Raw genomic sequence first — 21369 nt, 5'->3', positions numbered from 1 at the left:
TCTTCTAGCACATCCATGAAATCATCAATTGTCTCTATCCAAGCAGCTCATATGTTGCCAATATTCAGCTTTTTTTTGGTATCGAATGGGAGTGGTGGTTTCAGGAAGGTAGGAGCATTATAACCATTTGTGTGATTAGCTGACACTTGAAGTTGAGGTTTTTCCGAAATTGTCTGCTGTCTGATAAGACCTGCTTCATTCATACCACCTCTATGAGCCTGTGCTGTTCTGTCCTTTGGGTCATCTTGGCCTTCACTTTCCTAGAAACCTCTAGAATTGTTCTGAACCACCACTGAGCACCTTTGATGTCGTGCCACTTAGGGTGTGGACAGCTCCATAAACACAACCCAGGCACTTCTGGGGCTACTCCCCCCACCACTGTGGTATGATGACTCTCAATACTCAGTTCTGATAAGCAGATGACTCTTTCTTGTATTTGAATTGCTGTGCTTGCATGTGTCTCTTTGTACTGTCTGACAACTGGTTAATCTCTGCCTCATATCGCTTTTGTTCGCTGCATTATCTTGCAGTTCGCTGTCACTATTTGCTGCTCTTTCACAACATGGTTGTATCTGCCTTTAGCGATATCATTCCTTATGATGAATAGTTTTAAGCAGCGTAGTAATGCGATACCTCTGTTTGCGGCCTTCCCACAAGGTCCTTGATCGCCAATGATGTGGAGACTTATTCAGTAAGGCTTTGGTTATCTTCAAATGCTTATCACAGGCTGGAGTTGTGCTTTGACTCCACATACTCCAAGCGTTGCTTCTGCACTTCAACTAAGGTACACTTGGCATGCGCCAGAAGCTTCCTGCACCATGGGAAACTCTCTGGGAGAGCACTGTTGGTCTTCGGGCTACTTATACCCTATCTCATCGCCAGTTGTAGCGTCCTCCCCAGCCTGGATACACGCAAATGACTACTCCACAAATAGAGCTTAGCAAAATATGTCTTTATTCTTTTGTGTGTAACCATGTAACTCAACATTCAAAGGTTGCATTTACTTCACTACGCTCTAACACTTGTGTCATAATTCTACTTAGTCCATCAGGAGCCAACAGGGTTCTGTTATTGCTTACACAACACTACACAAAAAACATGAACGAAGGCTACAAAAGCAATAATAACATATTGATAAAGGATAATAATAGGTGTACAACCAAACTGAAGTCTGTTAATCTTGAACAGTTGGGATCAAGTTTATGGAAAAGAGAGAATGATTGGAAATGGTATTAGTCTTTACACTAAGGGGTCGATTCGGATCCCGTAAGGAAGGCCTTCCCAGACCCGCCCAGACCTGTAGTCTCTGACCGACACGTACTGGAAGCCACCTCCTCCAAAACAATTAAGGACAATGCTCACAATCCTTTACTTACCGATCGACCGAGTCACTTCGAATCCGTCCCCATTTTCCAAACTAGGAGTTGTACGGAGGCATATTCCCAGCTCGATTCCTACCGGCCAAGTACGATGGGTTCTTCCCATGCGCTAAATCCGTCACCACTACCCACACGTCAGAGCATCCGGAAGAGGAGTATTTCAACTCCGATTTTGTGCTACACCATGATCCCTGTGAATGAGACAGTGCAGTCATGTATCCTATCACTTATGCCATACCCATACTCTACGCACACGTCCAATACTATAAACCTTACCGACGCGGTTGTCACAGACGGTAAGTCAGGTACCTACCACACACAAAAACACCACTACCCCGTGAAAGGCAACATTGCCCACAGCTTGTGAGAAAGCAGTCACTTTTGTAGTAGGAAAATACTTGCAACATTGTCTCCCCGATAGGGGGTGGATGGCTAACACCACCAGCATTGTTTACCCTACAGGGGGTCAACAGCTAAAACTACCAGAATTGTCTACCCTATATGGAGGGGGATGGCTAACACTACCAGCAATCTAATGCCCATAGAGGGGTGGATGGCGAACACTACCAGCAATCTAATGCCCATAGGGTGGCGGATGGCTAACTCTACCAGCAATCTAATGCCTGTGGGGGGAGGTGGATGGCTTACACTGCCAAAAATCAAATGCCCATAGGGGGGTGGAATGCTAACACTACCAGCATTATCTACCCTATAGGGGGTGGATGGGTAACACCTCCAGCATTGTCTACCCTATAGGGTGGTGGATGGCTATCACTACCAGCATTGTCTACCCTATAGGGGGTGTATAGCTAACACTACTAGCAATCTAATGACCAAGGGGGGGATGGCTAACACCACCAGCATTGTCTACCCTAAAGGGGGGGATGGCTTACACTACTAGCACGCCAATGCCTATAGGAGGGTGGATGGCTAACACTCCCAACAATATAATGCTCATGGGAGGGTGGATAGCTAACACTACCAGCATCCTCTACCCTATAGGAGGGTGTATGGCTAACACTCCCAGCACTCCAATGCCTATTAGGGAGTGGATGTCTAACACTGCCAGCATTGTCTACCATATTTGGGGTGCATGGCTAACACTCTAATGCCCATAGGGGGGGCTGGATGGCTAACACTACCAACATTGTCTACCCTATATGGGATGGATGGCTAACACTGCCAGCACTCCAATGCCTCTAGGGGGTGGAAGGCTAACACTGCCAGCAATCTAATACACTTGGGGGTGGATTGCTAACATTACCAGCATGATCTATCCTATAGGGGGATGACTTACACTACCAGCATTGTCTACCTATAGGGGTGGATAGCTAACACTCCAAACAATCTAATGCCCATAGGGGAGGTGGATGACTAACACTACCAGCATTATCTACCCTATGGGGGGATGACTAACACTACTAGCAATCTAATGCCCATGGGTGGCTAACACTACCAGCAATCTAATGCCCATGGAGGGGTGGATGGCTAACACTCCCAGAATTGTCTACGCAATGGGGGGATGGCTAACACTACGAGCAATTTAATTCCCATATGGGGGTGAATGGCTAACCCTGCCACCAATCTAATGCCCATAGAGGTGTGGATGGCTAACACTACCAGCAATTTAATTCCCATATGGGGGTGAATGGCTAACCCTGCCACCAATCTAATGCCCATAGAAGGGCAGATGGCTAACACTCCCAGCATTTTATACACTATAGGGGGGATGGCTTCCACTACCAGCAATGTGGAGACAATATGGTATTTGGGGGGCTAACCCCCGGCAATTTGGAGGCAATATGGGATTTGGGGAGCTAACCCCCCCCCCCAGCAATTGGAGATAATATGGTATTTGGGGGGCTAACCCCTCTCCAGTAGTGTGAGACAATATGGAGTTTAGGGGGCTAACCCCCAGCAAGCTGAGACAATACGGGGTTTGAAGAGTTAACACCCCTAGCAATGTGGAAACATTATGGTGTTTGTGTGAGTAACCCCTCCCAGCAATGTAGAGGCAAATTGGGGGGGGTTGTTGTGGGGGTTGAACACCCACAGCATGCAGGGGGTCAAACACCCACATGCAGGTCTGAGATTATTTGTGCGTTGGGAGCCAAATACCCACAGCAACGTACAGGCAAGCATTGTTGGGGTGAGTTGCATACACACATCTATGTGTAGCCAATCTGGTGTTTGGTGTGGTTAACACTTCCATCAATGTGTAATTGGACAATGTATCATTTTATCATCATAAATGCCCCTCTGGGCGCTGCGATATGGATGTCACTGTAGCAAATTTCATATTTTCAGGTTTTTAAATCAAAACGTGTGTTAAATGTTTCTAATCCAAAGATGCATCAATCTTTATTCATTGCATAAAGATGTATTCTTTGTTTCAACACAAATATATCATCCTGATAAAGTCGAAATTAACTCTTTATTAGTGATCCCAATGCATTTCGGGCCCACAGGGGGCCTTTCATCAGGGGAAATCTAAACGTGAAAAAGACATTGATAAGTGACGGGGGGACCACGTCTTGTGAATATATTTCACATTATCCAGCTACTTCTAGGGTGAATGGAGGAACAAAGTTAAGCAAGAACTGTGTTCTACATGCGAGATCCATTGTATGGCAATGCTGTGCCGTGTCGTGATTCATGTCAAAGGTTCACAGGTTTAAAAAGCGGAATATTGTGTGAATTAGAATGCGGAAAGAAAGAGTGCCTGAGTATTTGTTTAACCCCTTCGATGCTGGTGACGAACCCCAGCCGTCACGCTCCACGGTGCTCGTGTGCTGATGACGGCTGGGGTTCGTCACGGCCCCGCCCTGTTCGTGCGGCTGCCGCACACGGGGGAATTGCGGCCGCACGGAAGGGGTTAAAACAAATGTTAGAACTCACTCGCCGATAATTAGAAGATACGTGAATTTTCGCCGTACTATATGGAGTTCAGTGATGTAAAAAGAACGTGCACTTCTGAATTTAAGAACATTGACTGTTATCGGTAACGTAAAATGCGTCAATGAAATTGAATCCGGACTCTTCAGTGGTGATCGCCAAGCCGTTTAAAAGTATTGTGCAAAGCCTCGTTTAATCGGTGGATGTGAACGCCGCCAGTTAAAGTGAATAATTAAATAGTAAACGCCAAAAGGTATGAAAGTGTATGACTATGCCTTATGTCTCTAATAGAAGAACCAGAGTCTTACCTTTTGTTGTTAGTGCTAAACATGCTTGATGCGACGCATAAGTGTTTGTGTTCGGAATCCTTCGGATGTTAGTTAATAAAGGTAGTAAAAGCAGAAAGCGGACTGTGCAGAGCTTGAAAATAGAAGAAGTACCGCTCGTGCATTCGGGGCATGCAAATAAACGCCATGTTACTTGTGGGCTTACGTTCCACATTTCAAGAGAAATATGCATGTCAATAAATCAGGTAATCAGAAAAGAAATGTAATTAACTAAATAGTGGGAAAAACCTGAATAAACAATATGGTGTATCACTAAAATAAAACATACACTAGGGTTGATATGTGTGAAACAAATGCTGTTATGCAGCCAAATGGGTTTCATGGATTCCAGGCAGTATATCCAATAGTCTTCTCTTTGAAGGAGGGTGTTATTATTGTCTCTTCCTCTTAATTTTTCCACAACTTCCAGAATGGTAAACATCAGTTGTGCAATTTTGTGATGATTCTCATTAAAATGTGCAGCTACTGTTGATTTGATATTCTTCGTACGTATATTGCTTTTATGTACGTGGATGCGAGTTTTGATTTTCCTTTCGGTTTTCCCCTCTTAAATCAGGCCGCAAGGACATTTCAAGAGATATATCAAATGTTTAGTGTCGCAGGTGGCAGTTACCTGTAATTCTATGGGTGTACCTCACATGGGATGACTAATCGTATTGCCTTTGATGATATTATGACAGTTACTAGAATTGTGGCATGGAATTGTACCTTGGTATACCACATTTTTTGACTTATCACTTCGTATGATGAGTTCCTGTATGTTCTTGCTTCTGGAATAGGCGAATCTCGGTTGATAGCAAAAGATGCCATTTAAGTCAGCTTCCAAGGTTAATAGTGACCAGTGGGTTTTTATGGATTGCTTGTATCGATGGCTCATGTTGGAGTATCAAGATACTACCACCATGCGCAATTGTTCAGACCTACTCGAGGGTTGGAGTAGCTCACTAGGGGTTTTGTTAGAAACTTTAGTGACTGCTTGTTGCAAACAATTGTCAGGGTATCCTCATTCTTGGAACCAGTGTATCATGTGGTATGTCTGGATCTGTAGCTCAGAAACTTCTGATACAATTCGTTTAACTCTAAGTAGTTGTGAGAAAGGTAAATAATTTTTCAAGGATAATTGGTGGAAACTTTGGTAATGCAACATGTTGTTTCGATCCGTAGGCTTTCTGAACATTGTAGATTCAAGGTTGTTACCTTTTTTGATCAGTAGCACATCCAGGTATGCTATGGAACTGTTTTCAATGTAATATGTGAATTGGATGCGATCGTTGATGGTATTCAAGTTTTCCCAAGCTGATGTTAATGAGGCATGTGTGCCTCGCCATAACACAAAGATGTCATCAATGTATCATAAGAATAGCAAAGCATGTTTTTTCCAGGTGTCAAGTTTAAGAATGTGTTTATTCTCAAACACGTACATAAAGATATTCGTGTAAGATGGGGCGGCACAATTGCCCATCGAAGTGCCTGTCAATTGTAGATAATGTTCATCATTCCATCTGACATAACTTTGAAAAAGGGTGAAAGTTAGGAGTTCCATGAGAAACACTTGGAAATAATGATCTAAATGTGAGTGTAATAGTGTTTCTTCAACTGCCTCTATTCCCAAGTTGTGTGGGATTGTGGTGTAGAGGGATTTGACGTCTAAGGTACTCATCCATACTTCTTCGTGGTCAGGTATTTGAACCTGTTCAATTTTGTTCAGAAAATATGTTGTATCTTTAACGTAGGTGTTCATTTTGATCACAAATTGTTGTAAGTGTGTCAAGAAAATTGCCGACAGGCTCACGTATGCTCTCTCTTGTAGTCACGACGGGACAAAAAGGTGGATTTTTGAGGTCCTTTTGGATTTTAGGAAGCATGTACATCGTTGGTGTTCTTGGACTTTGCTGTGTAAGGAATTTTTTTGTTTTCTCATTGAAAACTTTCATGACTAATGAGAGGAAAAACCATCAGGCTTTTGGAGGCTCCAATGCATTTGCAAATGTGTAATAGAATGTGACAGCCCTGGTGATGACACTGGCTCACATACACTATTTTTTCACTCATTTTATGAGGATTGCTAGATTTGGGAGTCTCTAGTTGGCACAGGTAGGTACTTGTGACAAATAGGAACCCTTGCCTCTAGTCAGTATAAGGAGATTACACTCCTAAAACAATCCCTGCTCACCCCCTTGGTAGCTTGGCATGAGCAGACAGGTTTATTTCAGAGGCGGTGTGATAAGCATTTATGACCACATTCAGTAACCCAGTGACAACACTACTAATGGATACCACAGGTTTTACATAAAAAATAAGTATACTTTATATAGAGTTACCACAAGACCATAAACAACAAAAATACACAATACTGTTACTTTAAGATGGTAGATTTAGCTAAGTTAAGTTCATTTCTTAAGATGCGACACTTTGCGTCAATGTACCTTATGATGCGTTGCGCTTCAACAACAAGCAATGTTGCAGCGATGGAAATGCAGTGAAGTTCTGGTGCAAAGAAATAAAGATGACGCTTTGTCCTTGATGTGACACGCTTCTCAGTGATGCGGCGGCGTCTGCGGCGACGACGATCCTCTTCTCGGGCGATGCAAGATACTTTACGAGATGCGAGCCGCGACTGGCCCTGCGACAAGCTTCCCAGCGACGCGGCCGCGTCTGCAGCGACATCGACCCTGTCGACTGGCGATGCGAGTTGCTTCCACAATGATGCGAGCCGCGACAGGCCCTGCGACACTCTTCCCAGTGATGCGGCGGCGTTGATCCTCTTCTCCGGCGATGAGCCGCGACCGGCCCTGCGACACGCTTTCCAGAGATGCGGCGGCGTCTGCGGCGATGTCGGTCTTTCTCTCTTGCGTCACGCTTCCCGGAGATGCGTCGGCGTCTGCGGCGACGTCGATTCTCTTCTCTGGTGATGCGGGGTGCTTCATGTCGTGAAGCGGCAGCGGCGGTTCTGCAACCCACTTCTCGATCTTACGTCGCGCTTCCAGCTCCTTGCGACACACAAATCCCTCACTAAGTCCAGTACATCTGCAGGCACTTCAGGAAGTCATTTAGGTAGCTGGTGGGTGACGTCTGTTGTCCCTGAGACTTCAGCAGGAGGCAAGCTCTTTTCTAAGCCCTTGGAGATACTTCAGAAGTTGAAAGAAAAGCACACAAAGTTCTTTCTCCTTTCTTTGGCAGTCAGGCAACCACTGCAGGCCAATTCCCCAAGCAGCACTTCAGCTTAGGGATAGTCTCTCCTTAGTTCCTTCAGGTTCTTCTCCTCAGCAAAGATTTCTTCTTGTAGTCAAAAGTGATCTAATTTCATGGGATCAGGGTCCCAATATTTATACGCTAAAATCTTTTGTTCTCTGAGGGGAGAGGGGCCTTTGCCCAGTCCAAACCAGTTCTGAAGCACTCTGTTTACCAGACTTCTCCTTTCCATTCACAGTGCAGGGCAGGCACATCAGACACCCCACAGGAGGTGGAGCCAGCATTGTGGAAGGCAAGTACCGTCCTGGACCACTTTGTTTACAGGACTCCTTACCTTCTTTCAGTGTCGAGGGCAGAGACATCAGCCACACCCAGGGGGAGGAGCCAGCATTGTGGAAGGCAGGCACAGCCCTATTAAAGGTCCAGGTGCAGCTCCTCCCTCCCATCTAGATGCAGATTTCTCTATTCACCACTGGGCTGACCAATCCTGTGTCTTGGAATCCCCCAGCCCTGTCACTCACAAAACCAGACAAAGGAATACACAACTTAGCAGAGGCAGGCTTGAAAAGTTAGGCAAGCAAATACCTACGTTCTAAAAGTAGTATTTGCAAACACAGAATGTTAAAACCAACTTCACTAAAAGATGCATTTTATCATTCTGAGGTCAGGCATACTAAACTCGAATTTCTACCATGTTCTCTGAGACAGTTAGGATTATAAACATGTAATAATCTAACAGTCCATTCTGGCCTATGGAGAACAGGTAGCCTTGCAATAGTGAAAAACGAAAATGACTGTAATTCACTATTAGGACATGCCACACACATCAGGGATTGTCCTACCTTATGCTTACTATGCACCCTGCCCTTGGGTCTACCATAGGGGTAACTGATATGAAGAAAAGGGATGGTTTAGGGACTGGCAAGTGGGTGCACTGCCCAGTCAATATGACAGTACCAGACTGCATGCAGGCACTGCAATGGCAGACCTTAGACACATTTTACAAGGTTGCTTCTGTGGGTGGCACAACCGGTGCTGCACGCCCACTAGCAGCATTTGGATTTACAAGCCCTGGGCACACTCAGTGCACTAGACTAGGGTCTGACAAGTAAACCAAATAGCCAAACGTGGAACCACTGATTAACACGTCAATTTACAATAGGGAGCACTTGCACTGTGGCACTGGATAGAAGTGGCACAGTGCCCAAAGCATCTAACACCAGAAAAAACACATCAAAAATGGAAGGGAGACCCACGCCAAAGGTGCAAGGTCTAACATGTGTCCCCTCCAGCTGAAATGCGGGGAGAACTACCCTAACTCCTGGGAGTTCTCATCACTAAGGTGGAAAAATCTGGACAGACCATCAGCGTTGGCGTGTTCTGTACCAGGGCTGTGTTCCACCATAAAGTCCATACCCTGTAGGGAAATGGACCACCTCAACAGCTTTGGATTCTCACGCCTGATTTGCATCAACCACCTGAGGGGCATGTGGTCTGTCTGAACCCGGAAGTGAGTCCCAAACAGGTATGGTCTGAGCTTCTTCAGTGCCCAGACCACAGCAAATGCCTCACGCTCAATAGCACTCCACCTCTTTTCCCGTGGAAGTAATCTCCTACTGATGAAGGCTACAGGTTGATCAACGCCCTCCTCATTCATCTGTGACAAAACAGCCCCCACACCATGCTCGGAAGCATCTGTCTGAACAATAAACTCACTTGAAAAGTTGGGTGCCCTGAGCACAGGCGCCATGCACATGGCAGCTTTCTGGGCCTCAAAAGCTTTCAGACAGGTGTCAGTCCAGATCACATTCTTGAGCTGCTTCCTGGAAGTCAGCTCGGTCAAGGGTGCAACAATGCTGCTATACCCCTTAACAAACCTCCTGTAATACCCTGTGAGACCTCTGTCTGGGTTTCGGATGGCTCCCATGCCAGGATGGTTTCAATCTTGGGTTATATGGGCGCCACCAAGCCGCTCCCAACTTCGTGTCCCAAGTACACAACGGAACCCTGCTCGATGTGGCACTTACTCGCCTTGATCGTGAGGCCTGCCTTCTTCAGCGCCATCAACACTTCCCAGAGGTGGCGCCGATGTTCCTCCCAACTGGCACTGAACACTGCAATGTCATCCAGGTAGGCGGCACTGAACTCATCCAGTCCAACCAACACATGGTTGACCAACCTCTGAAAGGTGCCAGGGCATTCTTCATCCCAAAGGGCATGACACGGAACTGGAAATGCCCATCTGGTGTGGAGAATGCTGACCTCTCCTTTGCCCCATCAGTCTAAGTGATCTGCCAGTACTCAGACGTCAAGTCAAACGTGCTGAGGTCTTTGAGACCTCCTCTTTGATGCAAGCCCTCACCCTTTCAGTTACCCTGTAAGTTTTATGCTTCACAGGTAAGCTGTCTCCTGTGTCCACATCATGGACGCACCACTCTGTGACACCAGGAACCAGGGAGAACAAATCAGAAAACTTTCCCAGCAACTGGCGGCAGTCATTCTGTTGCTCATGGGTCATGATAGAAGAGAGGTTAACCCCATCCACTGATCCATCTTGCTCTGAGGCTGACAGGAGATCAGGAAGAGGTTCAGTCTCCTCCTCCATCTCAGCATCTGTTGCCAAGAGCATGCCCACTTCATACCTCTCCAAGAAGGGCTTAAGGCGGTTGACATGTAGGACACTCAAGGGGTTCCTAGGAGACCGCAAGTCCACCAAGTAGGTAACTGGACTCTTGCGCTCCATTACCTCAAATGGTCCGGTCTACTTATCCTGGAGCGTGCTGGGCTTCACTGGGGCCATGACCCAAACTTTCTGGCCAGGTTGAAGCTCTACCAGAGTGGCATTCTGGTCATACCAGCGCCTCATCTTGTAGTGTAGTTCCTATATTCCCAATAGGCTCTGCACATTGGAATAATATCTTCAATAGTATAGATGTAGGACAGAGGCTAACTAGGTCTTCTACTGACGATATTAGACTTAAGTTTCTCGAATAGGCGAGGAGGATTTTAACCTCTCTGGATAGACAAGAAGGGATTTAGTTTCTGACAACCATAGAACATGACAACTTTGCTCTCCCTGATCAAGAGTGTATCTCTAGAGTCATGTGAAAACAAAAGACAGCTATTTTACTCAGTCAATACGTGCATACTTAGTTTCACCAGATTGCAGAGAAAAGGAGAGACGGGCGTTTTCAATAAAAGGTGTTATTTATTGATCAGTCTCTTTTCTCATACAAGAGAAATGAATCGCTACAATTGCAATACTTATAGTTAAGTAAAGTGCATACAGTAAAAGCAGGATCATAAAATAATACTGTAAAAGCATTGATATGGTTTCTTAGCCATATGATACTTTAAAATGGATAAAAGATATACATACATATATACATTGACTAATCGTACTCAACTGGTGCTTCTAACTACGCCTACCCCGGTGTACCTGACCTAAGCCTAATACATGGGAGGGAGTAAGTAAGTAGCAGTTTAAGTTAAGTTTGTTTTGCCAAGAATCTGACTCAAGAATTCTCTATAAGGGTTTACTCAGTTCAGTACCTGGGATTTAGAAGGCTGGAGGTCTGGTATCTCTTTCTCAGGACTCGGTATCCCAGTCACCCGTGAAGGTGGGCTGGAAACGCTGGAGGCTGGATTTCTCGGCAAGAGAAAAGACAGCGTCTTCCTCAGCGCGTCAAAAGGGGAGGGGCAGCGTCCGTGGGCTCTCCGGCAAGTAGTCACTGCTCCAGGTTCATCACCACCGTGTCTCTACTTAGGACAGTGTTGGTATATTTAAACCTGAGAGGTGCTGGGTTTGACGTAAGGATGGACATAAGACGTCAATAAGGATGTCACTAAGAACTGAGCGTTCTTGCAGTGCTTTACAGGAGTTCTTGAACTAAATCAAAACATGGCAGGCGGGGATTTCCCAGGTTGCTCGAGGCTTGGATTTGTTTAAGAACTCGGTGTGCTTTCTAGGGGGCTGGAGGAATAGTGCTTGCTTAATGTGACAGCATGCGCTATGACTAATTTATGAAACGGGTTTCTGTGCCGTTGTATGGATATTAGTGATTTATAACTGGGCAAGGGTCATAAATTGGAGTATCGATACAGGTCCCTAGATAAATACACTACACCCACTCCACGAATTCATGTCCATATTTACTAACCTAAGCAATAGTAAACATAACTAATAGTGCATGTGTATACCGAACCACCCCAAAATACATTTGTTGCATTTGAAAAAATGGCATATTCGAAATACACGAAAATGAGTATAGGTACTGTATGCATTCAAGCAGTGTAATCATTCAAAAAGGATGCACATTTTATATCAGCATGAATGATTTGCGAAAATAACACATGAAATAGTTCTTAATACAGAAGAAAAAGTGCGAGACCACTTCATCACATATAAATACAATTACTTGTAAATATGCTAGAGGCTGAGGTAAAGTATTGTCTCTAGAGTTCCTAAAAATAGAAGCTCTGTTCTCTAAGAATAGTTCTACTTTAAGCAGAGGACGAGTGCCAAAAAAAAAGTAAATATTTTGGAATTCGAAAAAAGTTTTTGTTTTCAGGGGAAGAAGAAAAATAGTTCCAAATTGTCTAAGTAGCTCTGTTTATTAAAGCTGAAGGCCAAATTCAGAGTTCAGGGAACGCTGTGTGCTCGATTGCTTAAAGTTATTCTTTCTGTTCGGGGGAAAACATCATGTCAGACAGATTTTTTAAAAAGCAGTTTACCGCTTCAGGTGAAAGTTCGACCAAGTTGGAAAATGTCGCTACCATGCAGTCGTGCGCATGTTCGCTCTCAGTGATGTTTCGATCAGCATTGCTTACTGAAGGTCGTACCTGGTTGATGCTGCTCTCATCTTGTTCTTCACTACCCTTCAATCGTAGTGGTGAAGTCTCCACGAATGCCGTCATCAGGATAGGTAGCCGCTGGGGACAGCACAATGCATGAGCCTTTACTGGACCCAACAAAGTATCTGTATCCAATGGTACTTCTGATTGTAGTGTAAGACAGGTGTTCAACACGCATTCTTCGCCGCATAGCATGCACCTCAATACAGGTAAGACACAATTCTGCCATATGGGTCTGAACGAAAGAAACCAGGTCATATTCAGATCTCTTAGCCGGGCTAATCCAAGGACTTTAGTTATGCGGTCCCGATAGCGTATAGCTAGGATCGTTTCTTCCATTGTTGCTGGAGTCTTGTCTGTGACATGGCTTGCCATAACGAAGCAGGAGTAGCAAAAATAAGATGCCTGCTACGAGTCCCAACAGGAGTGGAAGTCCGCCAAAGACAGAATGGCCAAAATTGGGAAATATACCCAGGACTGCTTTGAATGGGGTTAACAGTCCCGAAAAAACGGTCTTAAATACACTCACGATACCATTCGTATCTGAAATGTTTAATATTTCGTTTAGCATTTCTGCGAAGTGTAGGGGGCAATTTGTCGATAACAATGCATGTATCTCTTCCGTTGTCCTTGCAACTTGGAGATCATACGTTTCATTTGATGACGTCAAATGAACTGGTGTCTGTAGGAGCACAGTCTTCATTCTGCTTAAAGTATCAATTCGAATAGAAGAGATTTTCAAACTGGGCCAAATTTTTCCCTCCCTGTCTGGAGGGTCGTTTGGATACAATACTCGCTCACAGCAAGTGACCATGGAACTCACGCTTACTAGATAAGGTTTTCCTGGCAGCAAGCCACAACATCTGTGATTCACAATTAGAATGTAGCTCCCGTTAGAAAGCCGTCTAAAGAATGGCTCTATTTGCGTTGCAGGTGTGCCGAGCTGGTGACATGAAAGGTTATTTGAAGTCCCCTCACAGGCCCCATGTAAACTTGTACCCTGACACAGAAGTATAGTACTTAGTGATTTTTCACAATTGTTACCACTAAGAAATACACTCTGTCCTTTTTCACTGTAACATGTGTGTGTATAAGGTAGGTTCCATGTTGACTTATTGTATCCTTTACCCAACCTTTCATACTGGCCTGCCTGTATATATTTTTGGCAGTATCGAAATTGGAAAGTCGTTATCGGAATAGTTATTATCCCATGTATTATCCATTCAATGACAGGTCGTTCTGACATTGTCAATGGTCATCTCTCAAGTTTTTTCAATGCTCAGAATTGTATATTCTGCACCCTTCTGTGCCAAGCTGATTTGTGTATCAGTAAGGTTAAAGATATTGAATAATGACATTGTGTTGATTAAACGCCAAGGCACGTAGCCTGAACGCAGATTTTGTAACGTCCAGCCAAGCTGTACAATAGAACGTAATTGGGACTGACCGTGTTGCAACATCAGTAAGTCTTGCTCTATTATATCGATTGCAGATGATACAATGCTGTCCAGTGAATATATTCTGGAAGACAGAGTCATTAACCCATTGTCCACAACAGAAAGTGAATTTTCCAAATTAACATGGTCAATTTCCCGTATTTTCTCTGCTGTCTTAATTTGAGTTACTTTCCAAGCTTCGTTGTAAGCTGCATACATAGAGGCCGCTATGAAACATTTTTGACGCTGTTTGCGTGGTCCCATAATGAAATCACGCAAGTCAGCACCTTCTTTAAGTAAAGTCAAGTGTTGCTTAATTTCTGCCAGTGTGGATGTCTGTAGCCATTCGAGGCAGAGTTTCCCTACACTGTATGTAGTTACAATCCCTGGATGTTGTCTCTGGGAGTATCTAGGGTCTGGCCTGGTCAATTTGATCCCCTGTATTTTGTTCAGGAATCTATCTTGACAGTTATTTGTGTCTGTGGACCAGATCAACCATTTTTTCCAATCAGGATGTGTTCTGTTTTGGTTAAAAATATGGGATACGTCTATCTCAACATCTGTAGTGCTATTACTGTCAGGTGTCGGCTTTGGAATAGACGGTTTGTTCAAGTCTTTAATTTTGGCTAGGCCAAGACAGGTAGTCTGTTGAATTGTGTCATTCAAGAATATAATTTGTTCTGGGATCATGCAGGCTCTAAATAAGGAATCTGTACCTTGCACTTGCCAATCTTTTGTAACCCAGATTGTTTTCGTTTCAATATTATTGTTGCAGAAATCAAAACCGAATGTATTCATTTTGTCAAAAAATGATTCTGAATAGATTAATTTTGTATTTGTTAGCATGGTTTTCATTCCTGTTTTATTTAACAGTTTGAAATAAAACGTTTCTGCATCACTTGTGTTAAACCCTGAGAAGTATGGAAATTTCTCATAGAATGTTTTCGAGCTTCCTTTTGGGGGAGTTGCACAATGTTCCCATTAGTTATAATTTAAAACATTTCTAGGTTGAGCAGATTTATGCAGATAATGGTTACCATAGTGGTTGTAACAGTACATCTGGTCATAATTAGATGAACCCTGTAAATAATCATGTTCTGTAAATTTAGCTGACATCACTAGATCTGACATCATATCATTAATGCTTTCAAAGTCCCAATCATCAGCGAATGTGCTCGGTTTTACAAAGTCGCTTAATGAAACCTTAAATTGATGAGGATACTTCAAGAGCTCGACCGGGCCATAGATTTCGTAATCAGTTTTGTCCCATGCTACCCCACCGGGTATAGGATTGGCTGTGAAGTTTACTGAGGAAAGTTCTCTTTTATCGATGTGTGAAGACTTGTGTGGTTTCAGGACCAAGTTGATATTCTGACTTGCTGTGTCCATTGTAACATATTTACCCTCAATGAAATGTCCCAAGTATGGTACCATGATTAGCCAAATTATGAGGACAAATACACCTTGTGCCACCCAAACTTCAATCCATGGAGAAATCAGATAAGTTTCTTCTAGGTGATGAAAGAGTTTTTTTGCCTTGTCTTTAAAAGTTGTTGTTGATGTTGACTGTTCCTCAGGTTCACTCGGATCCTCAGAAAAATCATTGAAGTTGATGAAGTAGCCTGATGCTGTTCTGTCAATTGTTTCAATTGCTTCTGCATTCCTTTTTGTTTTTGGAATTCTCTTTGTTTCATTACCATAGTCTGTGGTTACATCATTGTAGACTGGTGTTTCTTGATGTAAGATTTGGATTTGGGTTTCAAGAGGTTTACGTTCCATGGCTTTGTTGCATAGTCCTTGTTGATTCACTGTAGGTTTTTCAAATGTGATTAGTCTCTCAGTTTGAACCTCTATGTTTGTAGCAAACTTTGGTGTTCTGCTATTTCTTGGGAGTCCACTTGGCCTACTACTTATTATCGGCCACATGATTGTGGTTTAACCAGGTCGATGGATACAACTCGGTTCTCCTTTTTACCAGCAAGGGGCGGTAATACAATTGATCTTGTCCCGTTGATAGCCAAGACAGGTACTGCTTTTCTGTAAGAACGCCCAAATTCCTTCTTTACCGCGATCTTCTCTCTGACCAGATTCCCGATTTTTGGAATCCAGACAGGCCTTGCTGGGAGAGGTGGTTTTTCTTCAGTGGTTGTTGGCTGTTGTTTCAATTTTATGTTGCTCAGGTCTTTTCTTTTTTCGTTTAAGTCCTGTAAAATAGCCAAACGATCTTTGATATCAAAGCATTTTTCTTTAACCACTGAAGTTTGACTATCGAGGTCCTGGATCAACATTCTAGTCCCAAACAATAGTTCGTACGGACTGAGACCTCTCAGAGAATTTCTTGGCAGATTATTAAGACTACGTTGGACACTTATTAAATGTTTGACCCACCCAGCCCCCGAACCTAATACCCTTGCCGTTATAGATTGCTCTATGCCTTGGTTTTTTCTTTACACCATCCCGTTTCCCTCAGGAAGGAAGTGATAAGAGTCCCGCAATGTAATGCCCATGCTGGCCATACCCCCCCATAAGCTCGAGAGCTAAAGGCAGGACAATGGTCAGAATGTAGCATGCCCCTTGCGTATATGCCATTATAGACTCGCAAATCTTTTTATAACAGTTCAGATGTCAGCCGAGAGCTGGGGTCTACATTTTAAGTGAATTTAGTCTTAAATAATATACATTGGGACGCATGTTTCCTGTTTAATCATGCGAATAGATCGCTTTATGCTTTCTATTATGTGTTCTGGCACTACCTCGGCCGGTTCGCCACTGCGATCTCTGTTGCAGTTTTCACAATTTTTTGCAAATTTGTGATTATCAACGCTCATCCATGCCACCAGTATTCTGATTTTAATTCTGTCAAAGATTATTTGATGCCTGAAACCTAATCCCATATGTGCTTCTTGTATTAAGAAGCCTCTCCTGTTCCTGTTTGGAATTACCCTATCCCCCACTCCAGGGATTTGAGCAAAGGGAACGGAGTTCCCATCGATTATGTATGTATAATTGAGGGGATAGTTGATAGGTAACGCTGAACAGTCGCCTTTCGATGATGTTTTTACCGCCAGCATCGTTTCCCCGTCTATGTATTTTCCTGAACGCTTTTTTGTAGCTACGGAAGCCGACTTAGTTGCTTCCGCTGTGGCTGTCTCAGCCAATGAATTCCCTGAAACGTGAACGCCATCACGCTGATGACTCAGTGTATGTATCACGTGAGTCTTTTGTAGTTCTTTTTGTAAACGAACTACTTGTTCCCAAAGCGATTTTTGCTTTATTGTGGCACCTGTGTCATCTTTGTAACCGTTTTCAACCCATTTCTGCAAGTTTTCGTTGTATGATTTGACGCAGGAATGCGAATTGCACACTATTAGTGTCGGGAATTCGCGATCGGCAATATCCAGCACCATTTTTAAAGCTATTAATTCAGTTTGATGACCTGAATTGTCTTTTACAGATTGTGACATCGTTACTAGTGGCATTAATTTACGCCCGCGCCACCGGCATTTGACCACCTCGCATGTAGCGTTGTAGGCTTGTTTTCCCCAAACTGAGGGTTCTGCATAACTGTTTGTGTATATTACGCAGGCGTAAAGTTGTATGGGCAGAATGTCACTAGGCAGAGGATATTCTCTTTCATATTCTAGATTTTTAAATTTTTTCATTTCTGGGTCAAAATAGTATTTCACTCTGTCTGTAGCAAGAGAATTTTCCCATTGTATCCATTTTGGATTTAATGCCACAGTAGGTAAATTACATGGGCTTGTTAATGCCTCAAAGGGGACACACCTTGTTAGACCTTGTTGCTGGAGCACTTTGGACTTTACCGCTACTTCTTGCGGAACCCGCTTCGCGGGTCCCGCTGCGGCGTGCCAGCCGCCTGTGCGCAGACCTTTGGACCACACCTGTGAGGGATAGGGTGAGTGCAGGGTTGCGAGCCGCAGGACAGGACTACGTTTCCCAGGAGTCCTGTTAACCCGCGCCACCTGCCACCTGGCCGCTCCCCCTGCTCGCCCCGCCCCATCTACAGCTTGAAAAGCCCTCGTTTTTAACGTTGCTCTGGGACACCTTGTTAGACCTTGTTGCTGGAGCACTTTGGACTTTACCGCTACTTCTTGCGGAACCCGCTTCGCGGGTCCCGCTGCGGCGTGCCAGCCGCCTGTGCGCAGAGCTTTGGACCACACCTGTGAGGGATTGGGTGAGTGCAGGGCTGCGAGCCGCGGGACAGGACTACGTTTCCCAGGAGTTCTGTTAACCCGCGCCACCTGCCACCTGGCCGCTCTCCCTGCTCGCCCGCCCCATCTACAGCTTAACTATCCTCCTATAAAATCAAGCACCATTTCCCGCGTCGCGGGAGCGCGCGGGTGCGCCCGGGGCGAAGCCCGGGCAAAGGGCGGGCCCTCTGAGGCCCTCGTAGGCCAGTGTAGGCTGGGCTGGGCCTACCCTCTTTCTCCTGCTTTGCACAGGACTTTGGACTTTGATACAGAGGACGGATATGCCTTCACTGGCTATGGAGGGAATCACTGTGAAGGTGGTGGGAGCCAGAAATGGGACTTTGGACAATTATTTTTCTAGGGCACTGGGTGATGGGGATAAGGAAACCTCCCTGGCTGAGCGTAGGGCTGAGCGCCGTCGCTCTATTGAGAACTTGAAAAGCAGGCCTTTTTCCGACACCACCACCCATCTTGTCACCCAAGAAGGTGGCTCATGTAATACTAGTGAGGAACTACTATCACAGGATGGTGTCCCTCTATTACTGCGGGATTGTATTCCCAACCCCTGTTTGTCTCTCAACCAGGACCCAAGTGCTTCCCCCCTCCCCAGTCTCAGTTGTACGGCTGTTGATTTAACCACCCAGACCCCCACTGTATTAAAACCTAGGAAAACGAAGCTGAAGCAAGTAGTAGTGGCCCAGATGCATGGCCCACCCCCAAATAAGAGAAGAAGGAAGTTGAGGGGAGGTCATGGTAAAACCAAAATCCCCCACTTTTGGGAAATCTTCTAAGCCCCCTCCCATCCTCGATGGGGCAATAGCAGAGGTGCATGAAGCTCCTTCTATCAGGGGTACCAACACCACAGACCTTGACAATGCTCCTGGGGATATACCATTGAATGCTTTACCCCCGTTGCTTCTTTAGGGAACCTGGAATTTTTACTTAGGTCACTGCTCCTGCCCATTAGTGAGAGCATAAAGAAAGTGGAGATTAGACTCACTATTTTGGAGGCAGCCATAAGTAGTATGAAAACCTCAGCTATTACCCGAGATAGACTCCTTGAGTCTAACTCTCCCCCTAACCCTCCTTCTAACGTTCAAACCCTTCCAGCTAACTTAGGACCTCCCTTGGTGATTACCGCTGCTCCCCCTCCGCAATCGCTTATGGCCAACCTAGCCCCGATACAATCTAGCAAACCTATTACTTTGCAACCAGTAGGCCCAGTTCACCATACGACCACTTCCAATGGGGCTATATCTAATGACTATATTGCTCCCCCACCCTCTGAGAAGCTTGCCCCTAGACCACGTAGACCCGATTTGCCCCCCGAGGCTAATCGCCTCATGGTAGTTATGGCAGGGGTCCCCCCTCTAGAGGTGGGTGAAGGTGAGAACTTTCACTCACTTAAAAGTAAAGTCATTAAATGGCTGAACTGGAATAGACCCCTCCCGGCCCATCTTAACAATGAAATTATTATGGTGAGAAGGGTACCCTGGCTGGGTAAAACCAGAAAATCTATAACAGGGGATTGTATTACGGTAATCTTTCGAGATCCTAGGACTGTTTTACACATATGTGCCGGGTATAATAGATCTCACGATTCCACCATTCAGACACTGTCAGTGTCTTTCTTCTTCCCCCCTACTCATATGCACCATGACCAAGTCCCAGGTAATTGGACGAGGGTCGAGCGGAGGGGTAAATATCGTGAGTATGAAGCAAGACCGGTTTTTCGGCCCCCGGAGACCCCCTTCTATGACTACAACCGATTTAACTGTCTTAACGGGTTGGATGGGGTTGACTGACTTCCCCCAGCCCCAGTTCCCACTCCCCTCTTTACTGGTAATGGTCTAGTTGTAACTCCAGGTACCAGCCCCTCTTCCTTTCCCCCACCTGTAATGCCTCCTACTATTGTCCCGGTGTATTCACCCTTTCAGGGATTAGGAACCATTGATAGTAACTTATTTGCAGATATGGGCCAATGTATAGTGGCCGTAACATCTCCGTCCTCTACATTGCTGCACATACACCCGCAGGGAGTTAATTTACCCGTCCCTGCCGATCCTCCTCCTATAATGGTTCCCCTAGCTGCCAACAAGCCCTCAATTTCCAACGAACCCGTGACTATTGAACCATCCCCCTGTTTCCCTGGTTTTAAATTTGCCAGTTGGAATGTTGCAGGTTGGAGACGGCAAATGTCGTCATTGGGCTGGAGCGAAATTCTGTCTGATTTTGATGTGTTATGTTTGCAAGAGACCAGGGCAACCACTGATATTAATCTTGATGGATTTGTGTCATACAACAACCCGGCACAAAGGTCCAATGTGGGTAGGGCCAAAGGGGGGCTAGTAATCTTACTTTCTGTGAATCTCCCTGTTCGTATGAAATTACACCAGTCTGTGGGTTACCATTCACAAATCTTAATTCTAGAACATGTAAGGGGCCATGTAGTTATGTTGATTAATCATTACAACAATTTGTTTGATGCTTCTAATACTACTGTGGTGGAGGAGTTGGGTTTTGCCGTGAGTAACATTCGCAAGGGCATTCATAAATCTTTCGATATCATCTGGGGAGGGGATTTTAATATTCGTACCTGTCCTCATTCATTTACCAGAATTTGTGGATATGATGGGGATAATGGGGAAAATCAGGCACATTTTATTCACTCACCCTATGGAGATTCTCTTAATTCCATCATGCTAAATTTGGACCTTATGATTCACCCTCCGGCTGCAGATGCTGATGGTAACTCTGTCCCAACCTTTGTTGGATTGAATTCGGCCTCTGTTATCGATCATTTATTGGTTTCTACACACCTTGTCCCTTTTTGTACGGTTCCCATTGTTGCCGACCTTGGAAGTAGCGACCATAATGCTATTACCATGTCGATCTCTGTCTGGGGGCTACCAGTTAACACTCATCGTTTGATAATTGAAGACGTAACCCCCTGTAGACAGAATGGTATCCGTATTAAGTGGTGTATGGGTAACTCTGAGATGCTGCAGCTTAAAATCATAGAAGCAGGGTTTGCGGCAATATATAAATGTTTGGA

This window comes from Lissotriton helveticus, chromosome 2_1, assembly GCF_964261635.1.
Source record: "Lissotriton helveticus chromosome 2_1, aLisHel1.1, whole genome shotgun sequence".
In the NCBI taxonomy this organism is placed as follows: domain Eukaryota; kingdom Metazoa; phylum Chordata; class Amphibia; order Caudata; family Salamandridae; genus Lissotriton; species Lissotriton helveticus.
Note: the sequence above shows the minus strand (reverse complement) of the source record.